The sequence below is a fragment of the Chiloscyllium plagiosum genome, unplaced genomic scaffold (assembly GCF_037043375.1).
Source record: "Chiloscyllium plagiosum isolate Xiang-an unplaced genomic scaffold, Cpla_swu_hap1 HiC_scaffold_40, whole genome shotgun sequence".
NCBI classification, from domain to species: domain Eukaryota; kingdom Metazoa; phylum Chordata; class Chondrichthyes; order Orectolobiformes; family Hemiscylliidae; genus Chiloscyllium; species Chiloscyllium plagiosum.
This window is the reverse complement of record NW_028270178.1, coordinates 73,123,309-73,147,278: the sequence shown is the minus strand read 5'-3', so window position 1 is coordinate 73,147,278 and position 23,970 is coordinate 73,123,309. Positions and strand designations below refer to the sequence as shown.

Below are 23,970 nucleotides of genomic sequence, written 5' to 3'. Positions count from 1 at the left end.
TGCCTTGGAACCCAATGGCTTTTTACTTTTGGATCAGCCTTCCGTGTGTGAACTTGTCAAAGGCCTTATTCAATTCCATGTAACATCTGCATTGCCCTCATCAATACGTTTAGACACCATTTCAAAACACTCCACTGACTTTCTCAGACAGTATCCTCCTCTCCCAAATCCGTGAGGATTGAGCCGAGATGATCTTTACCTTTTTAAGTGTTGATTTGTCCTCAGAATTGTTTCCAATAATGTCCCTCCCCCTGCTGTCAGACTATCTGCTCTGTAATTACCTGGCCTATCCCTGCTGCTCCTGAACAAAGGAACCACATTAGTGATCCTCCAGTCATTCGGCACTTCATCTGTGACCAGAAAACTATTAAATATATCCACCAGGGCCCCAGCAACCTCCTCCCTTACCTCCCATAGCAGCCTGGGATACATTTTATTGGGCACTGGGGATTTCTCCAGCTTTATGCCTATGAAAACATTTAATACCTCCTCCGTATTGATCTTAACATGTTCTCGAACCTCACCATCCCAACTAAAATCCCTGGCTCCTGTGTGAATACAGATGAGAATTATTCATTGAAGACCTCACCTACATGCACAGATTGTCTCTTTTATTTCTAACAGGCCTCATTACTTCCTCAGTAATCCTCTTATTCTAAACATATTGATAAGATACCTTGTGACTTTTCCTTAATAGTATCTGACAAGGATATTTTATGGTCATTGTGTGTCCCTCATTTCTAAGGATATCCTTGCAGTCCCTACACTTTTGAATGGCTTCACCTGGTTTTATTGCACTGTGTTTTCTTTTTAAAACTCACGATGTCGCTTGATCAGTATTTACTGGATTTGCTGCCTTTACTATTCCCTCGTCAGGAACACACTGTCCCTGAATTCTCACTGTATCACTTTAACATACTCCCACTTTCCAAATATGGACAAACTGCAGATAGTCTTCCCAGTATATGTTTGCCAGAACCTCTCGAAGAAAGAGATACTGATAGGAGACTCAGTTGTGAGGGGGACAGACAGGAAACTGTGTGCCCGCAGAAGAGACCCCAGGTGGTGTGCTGCCTCCTGGTAACCAGGGTCAAGGATGTCTCTGAGCGGTTACTGAACATTCTGAAGGGGAGGATGAACATCCAGAAGTCATTGTGCACATCGGTCCACATGACAGAGGTAGACGATGGGATGGGGTCCTGTGAAATGAGTATCAGGAGTTAGGTACGAAGTTAAAAAGCAGGACCTCAAGGGAAGTGATCTCCAGATTGCTCTCAGTGCCACCTGCCCCAGTGAGGATAGAAATAGAAAGATAGGCCAGATACATGTGTGGCTGAGGAGCTGGTGGGGGTGGGGTTAAGGTTTGGATCACTGAGATCTCTTTTGGGATAGAGGTGACCTATACAAGATGATGGGTTTGACTTGAACCAGAGGGACGCCAGTATCCCAGCGGGGAGATTTGTTAGTGTTATTCGGGGAGGGTTTAAAAAGGTTTGGCAGGGACTCTCAATAAGGGAGGGCCTATCGACCAGTCAGCGGAAAAATGCATCAGCCATCGAGAACAAGTTTGCTATTCAGGATATCCAAGGGCACAGCCAAGGTAGGGAAAAGACTTTTGGTTTAACATGCATTTATTTCAATGCACGAGGCCTGACTGGTAACGAAGACGAGCTCAGAGCGTGGATTTGCTCTGGGGACTGGGATATTATAACCATAACAGAAACATGGCTGAGAGAAGGGCAGGACTGGCAGCTCAGTGTTCCAGGATACAGATGCTTCAGGCGTGACAGAAGGACAATTAAGTGAGGAGGGGGAGCTGCCCTTTTGATAAGGGATGGCAGAACAACAGCGCTTCGAGAGGATACTCTTTAAGAGTCATCAAATGAGGCCATATGTTTAGACGTTAGAAACAAAAAGGGGGTGTGCACTCTGTTCTGACAGTCTTCAAGATTCCCAAATAGCCAGCGGATGTGAGAGGAACAGATGTGTAGAGAGATTGCAGGTACCTAATGAAATAATAATGTAGTATTGGTTGGAGATGTTAACTTCCCCTGGATGGACTAGGCCACCCACAGACTAAAAGGCCCATACGGAATTCAATTTGTCAAATGTGTCCAAGAAGTTTTCTGAAATCAAGATGTAACTCGAACAAGGCCTAACTCTACTCAGGTGGGTGCAACACCGGACCTCCCCTCAGACAGCGTGGTCAGGCAAGTCACTGAATAATCAATCAGAGAACACTTTGGGTCCAGTGACCACAACTGTCTTAGTTTTAACATAGTTATGGAAAAAGATCAAACAGGTCCACAGAATAAGGTGTGAAACTGGAGCAGGGCCAATTTTGGGGCTATTTGGCAGAATCGAGCAGAGGTTGATCGGGTGAATTAAAAAATCGCACAACACCAGGTTATAGTCCAACAGGTTTATTTCGAAGCACCAGCTTTCGAAGCGCAGGTGGTCATCCTAAAAGTGAAAGGCAGAAACTAAATGTGTTTGATATTACGTTCCATGATATTGCCATCCTGTTGCTATAAATTCTGTGCCGTACGACTGTGCTCCACAACCACCTGATGAAGAAGCAGTGCTCTGAAGCCTAGTGCCTCCAAATAAACCTGCTGGACTGGAACCTGGTGTTGTGTGATTTTTAACATTGTCCACCCCAGTCCAACAACGTCTCCTCTACATTATGATTACCATCGATTGGGTGAGTCTGTGTGAAGGAAAAGGAATGACTGACAAATGGGAGGCTTTTAAAAGGGTGATCTCAAGAATCCTGGGCCAGTGTGTTCCAGTGAAGGGAGAATCTGGCAGGTTCAGAGATCCCTGGCTGCTGAGGGATATTGAGGCTCTGTTCAGGAAAAAGAAAACAGTATACATAGAGTTTAAGCTATTCGTTTCTTCTTCCAGTCCTAAAGATATCATCAATCTGTGGAGACCTTGCAATCCTCTCAGGTCCCTGCAGCACTCCTGATCTGTAGATCTCACTGCAATGACTGTGACTATCTGATCCAGTTCCAAAAAGACTCACTATCTGTGTAACATCCTCCCTTGCCTATCACCCATCCTGTCAATGTCAGGTCTTCCAGTCTGTTCATCATCCACCCATACATTGACTTTAAGTTATTTGTATCTTTTTCCAGACCGAAAGATACAATCAATTTTTTAGACCGTACAATCCTCTCGGGTACGTGCAGCATCCCTGATCTGTAGAACTCACTCCAATGCCTGTGACTATCTGATCCACTTCCAAAAAGACTCACTATATGTGTAACATCCTCCCGTGGCTATCTCCCACCCTGTCAATGCAAGCTGTTCCAGTCTCTCCATCCATCTACTCATCTCCAGAACCATCTCCAGCTCTAACACCCCTATCTGTGGAAACGTCACCCTCCCCTACAACCCTTCCCACTTTGACCAAACTGGAGGAGGTTACTAATGCTCCCTCATCCGTGAAACTGTCTCTAACCAAAATTGCTGTGCTTTCCTCCTGGTAAAATTGTCTAACTCCACATCCTCTATATCTAAATAACCTGCAGAAACTTAGCCTTTCTATAACTATAAACATCTTCAGTCGCGACTGCTATCCACATAGCTGTGTGTTCTTCTAATCTATAAAACCGTCTTGATTTCCACAATCTGCTCCATTCACCTCAAACACTCCTGTCTGTGTGAAACATCCCATCCTACCAACATCCTTTTCTGTGTAAACTGCTCCATCTCTCCCAACCTCCCCATCTCCATGAACTCCTGCAGGCCCTATAGCTCTGTAACCTCTTGTGGCTCTATGGTCCTCCCTCCCTGTGAAGTTACCTCCAGTCCCCACAGCACCCCCAGTCTGGGTTGTCTGCTCCAGATCAGACCATTGCTGTCTGTGTTACCTCTGACAATCCGAGCACACCTTCCTATTTGTGTCTCTTCATTCAGATCCCATCCTCTGCAGCTTTCTGAAACCTCTTTGTGCCATTGTAACCCTCCCTATTTAGATCGAAGAACAGTACAGCACAGCGAAAGGCCCTTTGGCCCTCAATGTTGTGCCGATCATTTATCCTACTGACCCTACATTTTACTATCAGCCATTTGCTTGTCTAAGAGTTCACTAAATGTCCCTAATGTATCGGACTCTACTACCGCTGTTGGCAGTGCATTGTACGCACCTGCTACACTGTGTGTAAAGAACCCACCCCTGATATCTCCTGTAAAATCTTCCTCTGATCACCTTCACTTTATGTCCCCTTCTTATTTCCATTTTTGCAATGGGAAAAGTATGTGGCTATCCTCTCTATCTAAGCCTCAAATCATCTCGTTCACCTCCAGTAAGTCATCTCTTGTCCCTTTTCATTCCAAAAAGAAAAGCCCTAACTTCCTCAACCTTTCTCCATAAGATCTCCCCTCCAGTCCAGGCAGCATCTGGTAAATCTCCTCTACACCCTCTCTATAGCTTCTACATCTTTCTGATGATGAGGCAACCAGAACTGAACGCAATATACCAAGTGTTGTCTAACCACACTTGTCTTGATAGAGCTGCAGCATAACCTCATCGCTCTTAAACTCAATCTCTCTGCTAATGAAAGCCAACACACCACATGCATTCTGAATAAGGCTAACCACTTGAGTAGCAGCTTTGAGGGATCAATGGATGTGGACCCCAAGATTCTTCTGTTCCTCCACACTGTCAAAAATACTGCCTTTCTCCCTGTAAAGGTTGTCCGCGGAATTCCTCAATCTTAAACCCACCCTATCTTGGTAACTTCCTCCAATCCCTCCAACATCATAAACTGGGAAACCTCTTAAAGTCCCGATAATCCCCCTTACCTCTGTAACCTCCTTTATTAGCATAAACCTTCAAAATTACTGAAACCTCTTTTTGCCACAGCAACATTCCAGATATCTGCATAACTCTGTAGAATGGCTATGCACCCTTCAGGTTCCCAGGCCGGGAGATGGGAGTTCAGATGTGAATCTATTTGCCCATTCTGTCTGTATGCCTGATACTGACCTGGTGCTGCTCTGGTAGAAAGCACTCTCCGTGCATTTGGTAACCTCCAGATCTATGTAACTGATCAGAGCTCGCCTTATCGAAGCCTTTCTTTGGAAAGTTCTTTGTTTTGTCATTATTTTCCAGCAAACATTTCATGAGATGCAGGAACTGGGAAGTTTCCATTTTGAGAGAATGACACCTTTATCACTGGAAATTGTAATGCCTTCTAAAATGAGAACAGCAGTTTGGAGGCAGGAGACATATTCCTGTGAGGGTGAAAGGCTAGGCCAGTAGGTGTTTGGAATGCTGGATGAGGAGAGAAATTGAGGTTTAAGTTAAGAGAGAAGTAAACATATCTCAGGAGAGAGTGTGAATCCTTAGGAGAATATAAAGGCAGCAGGCGTATACTAAAGCTGAAGATCAGGAGGGCGAAAGGGGGACATGAGATAGCTTTGGCAAATAGGATTAAGGAGAATCCAAAGGGTTTTTATAAAAATATAAAGGACAAAATGGTAACTAGGGAGAGAATAGGGCCCCTTGAAGATCAGCAAGGCAGCCTGCACGTGGATCTGCAGGAGATTGGGAGATATTAAACAAGTGTTATACATCAGTATTTACTGTGGGGAGGACATGGAAGATATAGAATGTAGGGAAATAGATGGTGTCAACTTGCAAAATGTCCATATTACAGAGGAGGAGGTGCTGGATGTCTTGAAATGCATAAAGATGGATAAACTCTCAGGACCTTATCAGGTCATAGAGATGTACAATATGAAAAAAGATCCTTCAGTCCAACCCATCCACGCCGACCAGATATCCCAACCCAATCTAGTACCACCTGAGTCTCCACCACTTCCTCTGGCAGCTCATTCCATACACGTACTACCCTCTGTGTGAAAAAGTTGCCCCTCAGTCTCTTTCATATCTTTCCCCCGCACCCTAAATCTATGCCCTCTAGTTCTGTACTCCCCGACACCAGGGAAAAGACTTTGTATATTTATCCCATACGGGCCCCTCATAATTTTGTAAACCTCCATAAGGTCTCCCCTCAGCCTCCGATGCTCCAGGTAAAACAGCCCCAGCCTGTTCAGCCTCTCCCTAGAGCTCAAATCCTCCAACCCTGGCAACATCCTTGTAAAGCTTTTCCGAGCCCTTTCAAATTTCACAACATCTTCCGGTTAGGAAGGAGACCAGAATTGCAAGCAATATTCCAACAGTGGCCTAACCAATGTCCTGTACAGTCGCAACATGACCTCCCAACTCCTGTACTCAATACGCTGACCAATAAAGGAAAGCATACCAAACGCTTCTTCACTATCCTATCTACCTGCAACTCCACTTTCGAGGAGCTATGAACCTGCACTCCAAGGACTCTTTGTTCTGCAACACTCCTTCGGACCTTACCAGGGCCTGATCAGGTGTACCCTCGAACTCTGTGGGAAGCAAGGGAAGTGATTGCTGGGCCCCGTGCTGAAATATTTGTATCATCGATTGTCCCAGGTGAGGTGCCAGAAGACTGGAGGTTGGCTAACGTGGTGCCACTATTTAAGCAAGGTGGTAAGAAGAAGCCAGGGAACTACAGACCGGTTCGCCTGACGTCAGTGGTGGGCACGTTAAAGGAGGGAATCATGAGGGACAGGATTTGCATGTGTTTAGAAAGTCAGTGTCTAATTATGGATAGTCAGCATTGCTTTATGCATGGGAAATCATGTCTCAAGAAATTGAATTGAGGTTTTTGAAAAAATAACAAAAAGGATTGATGAGGGCAGAGCAGTCAATGTGAGCGGTATGGAATTCAATAAGGTGTTCGCAAAGTTTCCACATGTGAAATTGGTGAGCAATGTTAAATCTCATGGAATACAAGGAAAACCAGCCATTTGGATACAGAACTCGCCCGAAGGTAGAAGACAGAGGGTGGTGGTGGAAAGTTGTTTTTCAGACTGGAGACCTGAGACCAGTGGAGCGCTACAAGGATCAGTGCTGGATCCACTATTTTTGTTATTTATATAAATGTTTTGGATGTGAACATACGAGGTGTAATTAGTAAGTTTATAGATGACACCAAAATTGGAGGTGTTGTGGATAGCAAAGAATGTTACCTCAGATTACAACGGGATCTGTATCCGATGGGCCAATGGGCTGAGGTGTGGCAGATGGAGTTTAATTTAGATAAATGTGAGGTGCTGCATTTTGGGAAAGAAAATCTCAGCAGGACTTACTCACTTAATGGTATGTTCCTAGAGAGTGTTGCTGAACAAAGAAACTTTGGAATGCAGATTCATAGCTCCTTGAAAATAGAGTCGCAGGTAGATAGGATAGTGAAGAAGGTGTTTGGTATGTTTGCTTTTACTGATCAGAGCATTGATTAGAGGAGTTGGGAGGTCATGTTCTGGCTGTACAGGACATTGGATAAGTGACTTTTGGAATATTGTGTGCAATACTTGTCTCCTTCCTATCGGAAGGATTTTTTGTAAATTTAATGGTTTCAGAAAAGATTTGCAAGGATGTTGCTAGGATTGGAAGATTTGTGCTTTAGGGAGAGGTTAAATGGGCTGGGGTATTTGAGGCTGATGGGTGACCATACAGAGATTTATAAACTCATTACATTATTTTTTTTTACATTACATTACAGTGTGGAAACAGGCCCTTCGGCCCACCAAGTCCACACCGACCCGCCGAAGCGCAACCCACCCATACCCCTACATTTACCCCTTACCTAACACTACGGGCAATTCAGCATGGCCAATTCACCTGACCTGCACATCTTTGGACTGTGGCAGGAAACCGGAGCCCCCGGAGGAAACCCACGGAGACGCGGGGAGAACGTGCAAACTCCACACAGTCAGTCGCCTGAGGCGGGAATTGAACCCGGGTCTCAGGCGCTGTGAGGCAGCAGTGCTAACCACTGTGCCACCGTGCCACCCACTGTGCCACCGTGCCGCCCACCGTGCCACCGTGCCGCCCACAAGAGAAGCATGGATAGGTTTAACAGACAAGGTCTTTTCTCTGAGGTAGTGGAGCCCAGAACCGGACAGCCTAGCTTCAGGGTGAGAGGGGAAAGATATAAAAGGAACCTAAGGGACAATGTTTTCAGGCAGAGGGTGATGTGTGTATGGAATGAACTGCTAGAGGAAGTGGTGGAGACTGGTACAATGACTGCATTTAAAAGGCATCTGGATGGGTATACGAACAGGAAGGGTTGAGAGGGATTAGGGCCAAGTGTTGGCAAATAAGACGAGATTATTTTAGGATATATGGGTGGCATGAACGAGTTGGACACCGAAGGCCCTGATTCTGTGCTGTACACCTCCATGACTGAATGTTTTCCACTGTCCATTTCCAGCCATACACTTCACTATTTCCCCTGTTTACCTTGGTCAGTTTTCCTCTCAAATACATGTAAATGGCTTTGGTTGTGATTGCAGAGTGTGCTTTATGGTCACTTTAAAAATCCATCAGCCCTTTGAATTCCACTACACGACAATTTCCCCGCGGATATCTCAGTGTGACATTACTCCTTCACTCAGCTTCATCACCCAATGGTCGATCTGAGATAATCATATCCCTGGCCATTTACTCAATGTGTTATTTAAAGAAACACTGACAAAAACATTCGGAGCGGAGTTCGGAGAATATCATTTTTGACAAACATTGAAGTCTCCCAAAATTATCACAGTGCCTTTGCATTACACAGGAATTCATTGGAATGTGTAACAGTGTTGAGCAATGAAATATTGTCAGGCCGCCTCAAAACTGTTCTCCTCCTTGTGTTTTTGACACATGTTACCCAGATTCTGCATTCAGGCTGATTCAGCTGCATCATCTGATGTCAAAGTCTTTCTCTGTAATGCCTTTGTTACCCATTCCTGTCAGGGTTACCCATCCTGCACTCCCTGAGACCCCTCAAGGATGTGTACAATTCAATATTTATGTTCCACCTTTTGTTTCTCCTATAACCACACCTTTCTGGTGACCGAATATTATTTATCTCGGTGTCACAAGTACCTTATGGCAGGTACTTTGTCCATTCCAAAGAAAGAACATTGTAATTGACTTTTTCCCACAATTTCCTGTCACAGCCTAATTCCCTGATGTACAGTTATAGTTAAACTCTGTCCCTTCCTGTTCATTTCTGCTTGTCTTCAGTCACAACCCCGTGCTGTTCCGATGCTTCACCATTTCTATTTGGATTTGGAAAGTTCCTTTCACCTGAACCTTGTCCCTGCATCCTCTCTGTCAATTTAAAGTCCTGTCCATAAACCTACTGACACGATTGGCCAGGACACTGCTCCCAGCACGGTTGTTTTTAATTCCATCGTGGGATGTTGCTGTCTCTTTCTGGCCAGCATTTTATGCCCACCCCATGAGCTGCCCTAGAGCTGAGTTGCTTGCCAGGTAACTTCAGGGGACAGTTGAGAGTAAATCTCGTTACTTTGCGTCTGGAGTCACATGTAGGCCAGACCTGCTGTCGATAACCGATTTCCTTCCTTAAAGGATATTAATCAGTTAGATTGGTGTAGTTGACATCGGCATTAAATTCTGGATGAACAGTCGGGTGAGAATAACCTGAGGTTATCACCTGTCCCACTCGTAGTTCACCCATCACTGAGTACTGATCCCCGTGCACCATGAATCGAAACCCTTTCACCATGACTGTTGTTTGATCCTGACACCTTCATGCACTTTGGTGATATCACTCATTATCTCTCCATGTGGTATCCCTCACTGTGTGGTTCTAATTGCTGCCTCTGTCAGCTCCTCTCACTCTTGCAGCTGGTCTGAGATCCTGATCCAAAATAATCCTCTGATCAGCAATAGCACAGACCAGGGACAGAGACTGGGATTTTCGTGATCTCTGCCGGACTCAGTGCTACTCTAGATGAGTTATCCTCACTGCATCAGTCTAATTTTCCATTCTGTCTATTTCTGTCTCATGCAGGTAATCAGGATGTTGCTAACCCCTCTCTCATCCATCACCTCATTGAAGATGCTTAGTCAGCCAGAGAGAGATGGAGTGGGAGGTCTGGAGCCTTCAGTAAATCCTGCAGCCGGTAAGATCACTCACAGTAAACAGCACAGGGAGGAGTTTGTGGCCTTCTGTATTCAGACCCAGAAGACAGGATATAGACACAGAACTGGGCAAGGAACAGCAACATTCTAGGCTTCATTCACATCATCTTGTCAGGGTCCTGCATTCACCTTTGCTGTACTGGTCCTCACTGAGACAGCACAGAAGCCCCAAGCATCAATCCTGGCCCATGTTGGACTAGTGATCTCTGTAATATCCTCCAGTCCCGATAATCCTTCCTCTGTTTGGAAGCTCTTCTAGTCCACACAATGCTCTCTGTTTCTGTCAGGTTCTCCAATCCCTAACACCCTAATCCAGAAACTTCTCCAGTGGATACTAAATTCCTTCATCCCTGTAAACCTCACAGTCCTGTCTGTCCCTGTAAGCCCCTCATAACAAAACCACTCTCTATGTCTATGTATTTGCCTCTAACCTCTCCATCCGTCCCTATCTGGGTAAACTTCTCCAGTTCCTACAACCCATCCTTTTCTGTGAAAAAAATCGTAACTTCCTTATCGTTCTCCAAACCTTCAATCTTAATCTACATAAACTTCACCCTGTCTCCACCAACCCGCCTGACCACAGGAACCTCTTCCAATTTGTGCAACCCTCCCCATCTGTGTTACTGTCTCCAACCCCGTAACCTGGCATTCTCCATTGCCTTCCGATCTATGGAGCCTTCCTGAACCTAGAAGCCTTCTTATATCTGTGAACGTGTTCAGTCGCTATAACCTTCCATATCTCTGTTATACACACAAAACTCTTCTCTCTGAAACACCACCTGTCTGTGCCTCACAGTCTGCCTGCCTCTCCCTATATCCATCCCTATCCCTATCTCCAGAAGCTAATCCAGCTCCATCTATCTGTATAAATTCCTCCAATCCCCAAACTCCTTTGTCCCACTGACATTCTTGACCAGATGTAACTTTGTTTAACTCTAACATCCTCCAGCCCCTGTAAGCCTCACTATCTCTGTAACCTGTACCATCTGTTCAACCTCACACTACTGAGGAATGACTCCCTGCATTCGACATAAGGCAGATGGAATGACATAGAGCAGATATGATGGAACTGTCATTCTGGCGATGTAAAAACAGAATGATAATTGCTGGGAAGGAAATATTGAAGGTTTGTTGGGATCGAGGCAGGCTTGGCAAAAAGCCACCAAGGAGTGAAGAAAGGATGAGCTTAATGCTTTAATGAAATTGCGACGTGGAACTGAAATCCAAAATTTGGAGGCTATTGGATGGAGCTGGGAATAAACAAGCAGCAACAATCATTGGCCGGAATTCTTTTATAGGGACCAACCAGTGGTGGGAATGCAAATGTGGTTACAGTCAGAACACTGAATATACTTACAGCAAGGGTAGTACAGCAACTGTGTGTGACAGTGGTCTCCATCCACACTAGATAACTAATAAGTGTCAGTGCTGTATTAGATAGCATCCTGGATTGTGTACTAGATTGTTTACGATAACATCATTGAACAGGCAGAGAATAGAGGGATATGGACCATGTCGGGGCAGGTGGCATGTGTTGAGAATATCATCATGGTCGGCACAGCCATGGTGGGCCGAAGGGCCTATTGCTGTGCTGTACTTTCTAATTTCCTACTTCCCAGCATGTACTTGATCAAAGCTCTTCCGAATCTTGAATCTTGCATTCAATTTTTCTTTCATGTTTTCTAAACATCAGTTGGGTGCAAACTCAATCTAATCCACCTCTTATTGGAAAATTCATCCATTTCCAGGATCAGCCAAGCGACCCTTCTCTGACCTGCCTCCAATAGAAGAATATCATTCCTTCGGGCACTCACACTGTTCATAGTATTCTGGGTGTGGTCTGACTTGTACCTTGCATAGTTTTAGCAAGACCTTCCTATTTTTAGACTCCATTCCCTTTCTAATAAGTGGCAGCATTTGATTTGCCTTCTCTATGACCTGCTGACCCTGTAAGTTACCTTTTTCAGATTGATAAACAAGAACTCGTACAACCCTTTCTGCTGTCAGTCTGAAACCAAACAATGTTTGCCTGACAGTAAGTGAGGAGCATGCTGAAATGAGTGAGAAAGGACCTATCAATAAAAAATAACTGGACCCTTAGAAACACATTTTATAAAGAAGAATGTGTTTTTGAGCCTGTTGGATTTTAAATGTTGGTGTGAATATGAATGGCAGAATAGATAAGGGTGTGGTGGGTGACGGTATGGGGGAAATGTGCTATTTGAATTTACAGAAGCCTTTATGCAAGTTTCCGTAAGGGCTTAAGAATAACTAGGAAGAGAATAGGGCCCCTTCAATATCAATAAGGTCGCCTATGTGTTGAACCAGAAGAGATGAGTGAGATCTTAAACAAAAAAAAATCTTGTCTGAATTTACTATGTAGAAAGACATGGAAGATCAGGAGCTTGGGGAAATAAATAGTGATGTCTTGGAAAGAATCCTCAACAGAGAAGGGAAAGTACTGGAATCTTAAAACAAATAAAGATAGATCAATCCTCAGTAGCTCATTCGGTTTATCCTCGAATATTATGGGAAGCTGGGGAAGAGATTGCCGTGTCTCTAACAGAGATATGTATATTATCAACAGACACAGTGAGTTACAGGAAGACTGGAGGGTGGCTAATGCTGTTCCATCACTTAAGGGCTGCAGGGAAAAGCCAGGAGTGAGCCCAGTCATGGGGACGTTGTTGGTGGAGATTCTGAGAGAAAGGAGCTACGCATATTTGGAAAGGTAAGGGCTGATTACAGATGGTCAGCATGGATTTGTGAGTGGGAAACCGTATTTCACAAACTGGATTGACTCTTCGAGGAGGTGGCCAAGAGATAGATGAAGGCAGAAAGTCAACGTTGTCCACATGGACTTCAGCAAAGCATTTGACAAGGTTCCAACGTGTAGAACATCTAGTCAAGAGGAAGAAGGAAGCTTACATAAGGTTAAGGACGCAAGGATCATTAGACTTCTATAGGGTTATATGGGAGCGGCACAATGCCTGAGTAGTTAGCACGGCTGCCTTATAGCACCCGGGACCCGATTTCAATTCCAGCCCCGGGCGACTGTCCGTGTGGAGTTTGTACATTCTCCCCATGTCTCCGTGGGGTTCCCCCAGGGGCTCCAGTTTCCACCCACAGCCCAAATCAGCCATACTAAATTATCCATAGTGTTCAGGGATGTGTAGTATTGACACGTTAGTTAAGGTACATGGAGAGAAATAGGGTCGGGGAATGGTTTTGTGTGGGATGTTCATTAGAGGGTCGGTATAGCGTTGTTGGGCCAAATGGCCTGTTTCCACACTCTGGGGACTCTGAAGGTAGCCAGGAAGGAACTGAAGAATGGACTTAGGACTGCCCGAAGGGGGCATGAAAAAGCTTTGTTGGGAAGGATTAAGGAAAACCGTAAGGCATTCTCCACTTATGTGAGAAACAAGAGGATGGCCAGAGTGGGGGTAGGGCCGGTCAGGGATAGTGGAGGGAACTTGTGCCTGGAGTCACAGGAGGTAGGGGAGTTCCTTAATGTATACTGTGCTTCAGGATTCATACTGAGAGGGGCCTTGTCATTTGTGAGGACAGCATGAAAAGGACTGATGTATGTGAACAGGTTGATGTTAAGAAGGAGGATGTGCTGTATGTTTTCTAAACATAAGGATAGGTATATACCAGACGGGATGTACCCAAAGTTACTGCAGTAATCAAGGGAAGGGATTGCTGCGCCTTTGGCGATGACCTTTGCACCCTCACTGTCCACCGGAGTCATACCAGATGATTGGAGGGTGTCAAATGTTACTCCCTTGTTCAAGAAAGGGAGTAAGGATAATCCTGGGAATTACAGACATCATGTTCTTATGTCTGTGGTGTGCAGATTATTGGAGAGGACTATGAGAGACAGGATTTATGACTCCTTGGAAAACCATAGTTTGGTTACAGATAGTCAGCATGGCTTTGGTAGGGCCAGATCGTGCCTCACAAATCTTATTGAATCCTTTGAGAATGTGATAAAACACATTTATGGCTCATTCAGAAATTACAGAGGCATGGGATACAGGAAAGCTGTCTGTCTGGATACAGAATTCCTGGCTCATAGAAGACAGAGAGGAATGATAGATGGGAAGCATTCAGCCTGGAGCTCGGTGACCAGTGGTATTCTGCAGGGACCGGTTCCAGGACCTCTGCTTTTTGTGATTTTTTTTTTTAAATGACTTGGATGTGGGTGTGGAAGAGTGGGTTAGTAATTTTGCCAATGACATGGAGGTTGGTGGAGTGGTGGATAGTGTGGAGGTCTGTTGTTGGTTGCAGCCGGATTTTGACAGGATGCAGAGCTGGACTGAGAAGTGGTAGATGGAGTTCAATCTGGAAAATTGTGAAATGATTCATTGGGGGAAGATCAAAGTTGAATGGGTTAAATGCAGAATATTTGGTTGTGTTGTGGAACAGAGGGATCTTGGGTTCCACATCTATCGATCCCTCAAAGTTGCCACCCAAGCTTACAGGGTTGTTAAGAAGGAATATGTTGTGTTGGCTTTCATTAGCTGGGGGTTTGAGTTTTAAAGCTGTGAGGTTATGCTGCAGATCGATAGAGCCCTGGTTAGACCCCACTTGGAATATTGTGTTCAGTTCTGGTCCCCTCATTACAGGAAGACAGTGGAAGCTTTAGGGAGGTTAAGTTGGAGATTTACCAGGATGCTGCCTGTGCTGGAGGGCATGTCTTATGAAGAAAGTTTGAGGGAGGTAAGGCTTTTCTCATTGGAGTGAAGAAGGGTGAGGGGCGACTTGGTAGAGGTGAACAACATGATGTGAGACACAGAGAGAGTGAATAGTGAGACACTTCTTTATACCATAGCATAAATGGCTATTATGAGCAGGCATAATTTTAAGGTGATTGGTGGATGGTTAAGGAGAGATAGGCTCTTTACAAAAAAGCTGTTAGATGGGTGGAATGCACTGCCAGCAGTGGTAGGAGAGTCAGATACATTCGGGACATTTAATACACTCTAGGATAGACACATGGATGGCAGTAAAATGAAGGATATGTAGGTTAGTTTGATCTTACCGTCGGATAAAGTTTGGCATGGCATCATGGCTTAGGGGTCTTGTGCTGTACTGTTCTGTGTTCTACGTCCCGTATGGTAAACTGAGTAATAAGCTCAGGTCAATCTAAAAGGATATGGCATTCAGGAGGAGCTAGTCAACTAGATACAAAATTGGCTTGATGGTTGGAGGCAGAAGGCGGTGGCAGACATGTTTTTCTGACTGGAGATATAGGACCAGCGGTGCAGTGGCTGCAGAGTTGTTGTGATGTGGATAAATGGTTTGGATGGGAGTACTGGTTTCCTGGTAAGTTTTTTTGGGTGGTACTGAAATTGGTGGTAAAGTGGACAGTGAAGGAGGTTATCTGATTCAACAGGATGAACAGTACTGCTGGGATAGTGGGTGAAGAATAGCAGATGGAGTTTAATTAGATAAATGTGAAGTGTTCCATTTTGGTGAAACAAATCAGGGTGGGACTTGTACAGTTAATGCTCGGACCCTGGGTAGTGTTGTCAGTCAGAGACCCAGGGATGCAGGTAGACAGTTCTTTGAAAGTGGTGTCACAGGTAGACAGGCTGGTGAAGCAGGCCTTTGGTATGGTTACCTTGACTGGGCAGAGCATTGAGAGTAGGAGTTGGGATGTCATGTTGTGGCTGTACAAGACATTGGTGAGGCCACTATAAAAGCATTGTTGATCAGTCTGAAGAACTCCTCTCGTTCACTTACCTCCTTGAGGGAAGGACATCTGAAATTCTAACCTGGTCTGGCTGACATGTGCATCCAGTCCACAGCAATATGGCTGCCTCTTAACTGCCCTCTGGACAATTAACTGTGGGGCAAAGTATGCTGGTCTAATCAATGACAACTTCATCCCATGAATAAATATGTATATGCTCCTCACTACCTCTGCAAACACCTCCAGCTGCAGCAATCCATACTGGCTTTGTAACACCGTTCAGGCCCTGACCACTCTCTGTAACACTCTCACCACCTTCAGCAACTTCATTTCTCCCTGTTCCTGTAGTGTCATTAGCTCCTGACAATGATTCCCCTTCCCACTGCTCTCCTCATGTTAGCAGCCACTTTGCAATACCTTTAACACTTACTGGTTAAACTCTCTCTGATTTCAGGATTTTAAATACTTTGTAGTGATCTTGTAAGCCTCATAATCTAATATGATCCATTTTGTCCTCAGTGAGTGAATGGTGTGAATTTCTTGCTGAGGATTTTCTGTTTCAATAGGATGTCCTTTTGTTGAGTGTTTTTTACACTGTTCCTTCAAATGTTTTCCACTGTTCATTTACAGACACATGTTTCAGTCTGTTTAGCCTGTTTACCTTGGTCAGTTCTCCTCTCACACTCATGTAATTGGCTGTTTTTGTTTCTAGTTGTATCTTGTCGTATTTGTAATTCACTTTAAAACTTTATATTTCTTTAAACTGCACTTACTCACAATTTCCCAGAGGATCTCTCCAGGTGACATTACTCATTCACTAAGTTCTATCACACAACGGTCGCTCTGAGATAGTTACGTCCCTCGCCAGTTGCACAATGTGTTATTTAAAGGAACACTGAAAAAATTCTACAATCTCCTCTTCGAATATCACTCTTGTCAGTGTGATTGTCAAGATTATATGAATATTGAAGTTGCACTGAATTATCACAATGCTCTTATTAAAAATTCCAATGAGTTCCTGCTTAATGCAGTGATAAGCAATGCAATGCTGTTCAGTGGCTAAAACTGTTCTGCTGCTTGTGTCCTTGGCAAGTAGCAGCCAGAATTACATTCAGACTGACTCTATTTCATGATCTGAGACCAAATGCTTTCTCTGTAATACCTTTGTTATCCTTATTGTTCGTGTTGCCCATTTTGACTGAGTTTCCGCAAGCTTGTGATCCATTGAATATTTATGTTACAACTTTTGTTCGCCCTATAACCACGTGTCCCTGGTGTCTAAATCTCTGCGTCACAAATCAGTCTATCTTATCGCAGACAATTTGTCCATTCCAATAAAAACATAATTTACTCGTTCCCACAATTTCCTGTCACAAATCGATTCACTGATGTACAGATTTAGTTAAACTTTGACTCATCCTGTACCTTTCTGCTTGTCTTCAGCCACATCCCCTTGCAGTTCCAAAGCGTCACCTTTTCTCTTTGGATTTGGAAAGCTCCTTTCACCTGAACCCTGTCCCTGCATCCTCTCTGTCAGTTTAAAGCCCTGTCCATAAACATACTGACATGATTGGCCAGGACACTGCTCCCTGCATGGTTCCAGTGGGGCCATCCGAATGGATTTTTTTTTAAAATCTGGTATGCGATGTGGGTGTCTCTGGCTGACCAGCCTTTCTTGCTCAGACCTAGCTGCACTAAAGCTGATTAACTTGCTCGGTCATTTCAGAGGGTAATTAAGAGGCAAACACTTTGCTGTGGGGACGTCGTGCAGACTACGTGAGGATGGGCAGATGTCCATCTCGAAAGGAGAAGTGTTTGAATTTATTGTACCGCAGTAATGGTATGTATTGATTGTCAATTACGATTTTAAAAATAATTTATTTCAAATTCCACCATTTCAGCTGGTGAGGTTCAAACCTGCCTCCCCTGAACATTAGCTGAGGGTTTGGATATATGCTCTAGCAATAATACCACTAGGCCATCACTTCACCTGCTCACAAGCTATTCATCCCTGAACACTGATACCAGTGCATCATGGAGCCACACCTGTTTTTGCTTCATGATTGTTTGATCCTGATACCTTCCTGCACTCTGGTGATATCACTCAGTATCTCTCCATGTGGTATTCCTCATTGTGTGGGTCCAATTTCTGCCTCTGTCAGTGTCGCTCACTCTTACAGCTACTTCAGATCCTGAGCCAACAGAATTCTCCACTCCAGGGTGACACAACAGCACAGGCCAGGAATGGAGACTGTGATTTTCCAGATCTCTGTGGGACTCAGTGCCATTCTCCATGTGTAATCCTCACTACATCAGTCTAATTTCCCATCCTGCCTATTTCTCTGTCTCCTGCAGGTAATCGGGAAAAATAGACTTCCCAACTCCTGGGTATCTCGTCCATCGCCACATTGAAGATTGTTGGCCAGCCAGAGAGAGAAAGGGCAGGGAGATCTGGAGCCTTCAGTAAATCCTGCAGTGAGGTAAGATCATTCACAGTGAGCAGAGCAGAGATCAATGAGAGGGCTCCAAACATCAGCTAACAAGACACGACTTTGATACAGTGCTGGAGGGGGAGCACAGTACTGACACACCCTAAGACAATCACCACCCTTACTGTAAATTTTGTTGTACTGATACAGCATCGGAGTGTCACAGTTATCCATCCAGGCTTGTGAGGTCTTAGTGAACATCAGTATAACAGAGGTGAAAGCAGACTTCCCATGAGTGTGTGGGAATGCTGCCTGGGATCTTTCTGTTCTGTGTTCCCCCTCCAACACTGTACATATACAATGTCTCCTGGACCAGTGTCTTCAATACTTTTTAACTCCTATAACAGTTTCTGTCCCTGTAACCTCCTCCATTCCTGATAGTCCCTCCACATGTTTGAAATATACTGCATTCCAGAGTACCATCTGTATCGCTGTAACTTGCTTCAGTGCCTATAGCATGCCTTATCTCAGTAGTCTCCTCCTCCAATAACTGGAGAAAGAGCCATGCAGAACAGAAACGGTTCCTTCGATCCAACTAGTCCATGCTGACCACGGTTCCTGAACGAGTCGCATTTGCCTGCGTTTGGTCCCTATTCCGTCAAACCTTCTCCTCTGCATGTACCTGCCCAAATGTCTTTTCCATGATGTAATTGTACATTTCTCTACCACTTCAGCGGCAGCTCATTCAAAATGTGCACCATTCTCTGTGTGGAAATGTGCTCCTCTGGTCGCTTTTAAGTATTTCCTCTCCCACCTCATATTTTTGCCCTCTAGTTATGGATTCCCTTACCCTGGGGTAGAGACCTTCACTATTCACCCTACGTATACCCCTCATGTTTTTTATAAACCTTTATAAGGTCACCCCTCAGCCACCTACACCCAATGGAAATACGAAGGATATTGATACAAATATCTCTGCCACGGTCCCCACTGCGACTTTGCTGCAATGTTCTGAGATACACTTGTTCAGGATCTAGGGCTTTCTCCGCATTTGTGTTCAAAGACTTCCAGCACCAACTCTTCTGTAATGGGGACTCTTTTCAATACATCACTGTTTCTTTCTTTTGTTTCATAATCTTTGTCCACAGTACTTTCTGACATGAAATATTCATTTTGGGTCGCGACCATATCCTGTTGTTCCAGGCATGGATGCCTCATTGATCTTTGACGGGCTCTATTGTCTCTCTAGTTGCTTTTTTGTACTTGTATGCTGTAGAATCTTTTTGAATTATCCCTAACCTTATTTGCCAAATCTATCTCATTCCACCCATGTTGCTTTCCAGTTTATCCAGCCTCCCTGTTTCTGTCAAATCCTCCAGTATCAGTAACATCTTCATCAATCTTTGCTCCATTTTCAGTTTCAGAATATGCTTCCTAAAGCAGGAGGATCAGAATTCTACACAGTACTCCAACTGGAGACCCAGCAATGTCTGATACAGCCGTATCATGATGGACCAACTCAGGTACTGAATGCTCTGACCCATGAGGGCTAGTGTGCCTAACCGCTTTCCCTGCCCTGTCCACCTGTGACGCCACTTTCAAGGAACAATGTAATTGCACCCCTTGGTCTCTCTCTGTTCAACGACACTGTCCAGAGCTCTGCCATTAATTGTATTAGTCGTCTCTGGTTTGTCTTAACAAAATCCAACACCTGAATTCAGCTCCATCTTTCATTTCTTGACCCACTGGCTCAGTTGGTTCAGATCACCTTTGATAACTGTAATCACTGCCCACTATAACACTTATTTTACTATCGACAAACTTACTAACAATAATTCATATATTCTAGTTTATGTCAATAATGCACATGCGTGGCCCCAACACCAATGCTTATGGCACACCGCTGGTCAGAGGCCCCCAGTCTGCACAACAACCCTCTCCCAGCATCCTCTGTCTCCTACTGTCAAGCCAATTTTGTGTCCGTTTGTCTCGCTCTCCCTGATCCCATGTGATCTAACCTTACCAACCAGTGCACCACGCTAACCCCTGTCTAAGGTCTTCTGAAGTCAGGATAGGGACGTCTACTGCTCTGCCTTCATCCATCTTCTTGGTCACCTCTTCAACAAACTCTATCATGTTTGAGAGGCACGACTTTGTATGCACAAAGCTATGCTGACTATCCCTAATCAATCGTTGCCTTTCCAAATGCATGTAAGTCCTGTCCCGTGGAATCGCTTCCAACAACATTGGCACCACTGACACCAAGCTAATTGGTGTTTATGTCCCTAGCTTTTCGTCGCAGCCTTTCCTAAATATTGGCACAACATTAGGCAAGCTCCAGGCTCCGAGCTCATCACCCGTGGCTGTCAGTGATAGAAATATCATTGTAAGTTTCTTCCTGAACTTACCCCAATGTCCTAGGAAAAACTTGATTAGTTCCCAGGGAGTTGTCTAATTTTAATGTGTTTGAAAACCTTCAGCACCTCCTGTCCTCCAATGTGGACTCTTTTGAAAACATCACTGTTTATTTCCCTGCTTCTCCAGTGTGTCTTCCACAGTAAGTTCTGACGTGAAGTTTTGTCTTGGATCTCACCCATTTCCTATGGGTTCACACATGGATGGCTTCATTAATCTTTAAGGAGTCACATTCTGTTCAGAGTTAATGGTAATCTTATGTTGCTAATATACTTGTAGAATCTCTCTGGGTTTTCCTGAACCTTCTCTGCCAAAGCTGTCAGTTCCCCTTTAGGCCCTCATGGTTTTCCTCTTAAGAGCATTACGACACCCACAATTTTCTTCAAAGTATTGACTTAATCCAGCTGGCTATATAGGATATGTACCCCCTTTTGCCTTGACCAGAGCCTCAACATCCCAAGTCATCCAGTATTTCCCACTGGTGTCAGCATTGTCCTTCACACTAACAGCAATATGCTGCCCCTGAAATCTTAATTTATCTCTCTTTTGAAAGAATCCTACTTGACCAACGTCCCTTTATCTGCAATTTTTAGACAGTCTTGTCTAATACCTTCTAGATTGCAGCAAGGCCAGTTTTGACGTTTCACTTGCGGACCAGGCGTGTCCTTTTCCATCGCTATTTTCAAACTAATAGAATTGTGGTGACTTTGCAAAAGTGCTCCCCCACAAACTCTTCAGCCCCTTTCACAACCTTATTTCCCAAGGGGAGGTCAGGTTTTATCCCTTTCTCCAGTCGGGCCAGTCACATACTGATTGAGACAGTTTTCTTGAACGCACTGAACAAATCCCTCCCATCCAACCTATGGAACACTCTGGCAGTCCCAGTCTAGGTTTGGAAAGTTAAAATCCCCCACCATTACAACCCATCCTTCTTACAGATATCTGAGATCTCTGACATATTTGCTGTTCAATTTCCTGCTGACTACTGCAGGCCTGTAGTACAGTCATATCAAACTGATTATTCATTCTTATTTCTCAGTTCCATTACATAGTTTCAGTGGGCGATCCCCAGGAATATCCTGTCTCAGTGCTGCAGTGATGTTTTCACTGATCAAAAACTCCACTCCCCCTCCTCCCTTGCCTCCCCATCTATCCATCCTGTTGAATCTGTCCTCTGGAACAATGATCTGCGAGTCCTGTCCCTCCCTCAGCTGTGTATCTGTAATTCCTGTCATTTCCCAGTCCCATCTTCGCATCCATGCCGTGCGTTCATCTGCCTTACCTGTCAGGCATTTTACATCAAAGTAAATGTAATTTAATTGATGAGTATTCCCTCATTGCCTGCTGTGCTCTTGCCTGGTTATCAATTGAAATTACTTTGTTGAAATTCTGTCCCAGCCTCAACCTTCAGACTGCAGCCAGAGACCGTCCCCCTCTCTGTAGACAACACCCTCATCTTTCCTGTCTTTTGAAATCCTGATAATGATACCTTCTGCTTTCACTTCCGAGTGATTAATGTCCATTAGGAACAGCAATGGGTCCTGCACAGATCCCTGTGGTACACCTGCTGGACAAAGGCTTTCAATTACAAAAACAACCCTCCACTAATTGTGGTGCCAATTTGCCAACATGCCTTCAATCCCATAGGATCTTCCCTTTTGGACCAGCCTTCCTTGTGGGACCTTGTCGAAGGCCTTAATGAACTCCATGGTATCCACATCATCTGCACTGCCCTCATTAATATTTTCAGACACCATTTCATCAGACAAGATATTCCTGTATCAAATCCGTGCTGACTATCCCTAATCAATCCTTACCTTTCCAGTTATTAATTCAAACTGTCCCTCAGAATTGGGACATTGGGATCACTTCTTGGGTAGAGGTGACCTGTACCAGAGGATGAAAGGCACTGGATGCAGAGGGGCACCAGCATCCCAGGGAGGAGATTTGCTTGTATTACCTTGCAGAATTTAAACTATTTTGGCAGGAAGTTGAGACTCTGAATAAGACAGGGGCCATCAACTCGTCAGGGGAAAATACATCAGCCATCGAGAGCATGTTTCCTATCCAGGATATCCGGGGCACAGAATAGGAAGGGAAAAGAATTATGGTTTTCAATACATTAATTTCAATGCACGAGGCCTGACTGGTAAGGCAGACAAGTTCAGACCATGAATTAGCTCTGCGGACTGGGATATTATAGCCACAACAGAAACATAGCTGAGAGAAGGGCAGGACTGGCAGAGCAGGGTTCCAGGATACAGAAGCTACAGGCGTGACAGAAGGACAAGTAAGTGAGGAGGGGAAGTTCTCCCTCTGATTAGGGAGGACAGAACAACAGTGCTGAGAGACAGTATTGTTGAGCAGTCATTAAATGAGGCCATATTTTCAAAAGTTAGAAACAAAAAGGGGATGGTCAGTCTGCTGGGTTGGTGTTCTAGATGCCCAAATAGCCAGCAGATACGAGAGGAGAAAATGCGTATAAAAATAATAGAGTAGTATTGGTTGGAGATTTTAACTTACGATGGATTGACTGGGTCACCCACATTGTAAAAGGACCATACGAGGTGGAATTTGTCAAATATGTCTAAGAAAGTTTCCTAAACCAAGATATAGAGGGTTCCACGCTACTCAGACGGATGCAACACTGGACCTCCCGTCAGAAACCGAGGTTGGGCAAGTGACTGAAGTGTCAGTCAGAGAGCACTTTGTGTCCAGTGACCACAACTGTCTTTGTTTTAACATAGTTATGGAAAAAGATCAGACAGGTCCACAGATTCAGGTCTTAAACTGGAACAGGGTCAATATTGGGGCCATTCAGAAGGATCAAGCAAGGGTTGATTGGGTGAAGGGAAAAATCACACAACACCAGGTTAACATCCAGCTGTTTACACAGGAACCTTGATTATCTGAACGAGATGGGCGGGCAATAGTACATTCAGATAATTGGTTATTCGAATAATCGATTGCATGTCGTTCGTTGAGGGCTCAGAGTTTTCGGTAATGCCTAGTCCCCGTTGAGGTGACTAGGCAGCAGCAAACCATGCGTGAGGCCTCACGCCCCATCAGCCCCCCAAAACTTCCCACTGCTCGCCCCCAAACTCTTCCAGCACCGCCCCCCCACCCCTCAACATCGCTCCCCCGCCCGCTCGCAAACCCATCCAACACCACCCTCCGCCCACCTCCAACAGATCACCCTGCCCACCCCAAACACATTCAACATCACCCTCCGCCCACCTCCAACAGAGCACACCGCCCGCCCCCAAATCCATCCAACATCACCCTCCGCCCACCTCCAACAGAGCACCCCGCCCGCCCCAAACGCATCCAACATCACCCTCCGCTCGCCTCCAACAGAGCACCCCGCCCGCCCCAAACGC

General features: G+C 44.8%; 1 long non-coding RNA gene across 2 annotated transcripts in view; it reads left to right on the top strand.

Moving 5' to 3' along the window:
- Positions 1–23,970, top strand: part of LOC148138616 (uncharacterized) — an 84,901-nt gene that overhangs the window by 10,953 nt on the left and 49,978 nt on the right. Inside the window, exons 3-6 of one of the 2 annotated variants that reach the window (XR_015753920.1) lie at positions 9,918–10,029; positions 12,636–12,779; positions 18,102–18,226; positions 19,594–19,698. This is a non-coding gene — a long non-coding RNA (uncharacterized LOC148138616). Of the gene's footprint in view, positions 1–9,917; positions 10,030–12,635; positions 12,780–18,101; positions 18,227–19,593; positions 19,832–23,970 lie in introns of those variants that run through there. The other variant, XR_015753919.1, reaches the window with a different exon arrangement.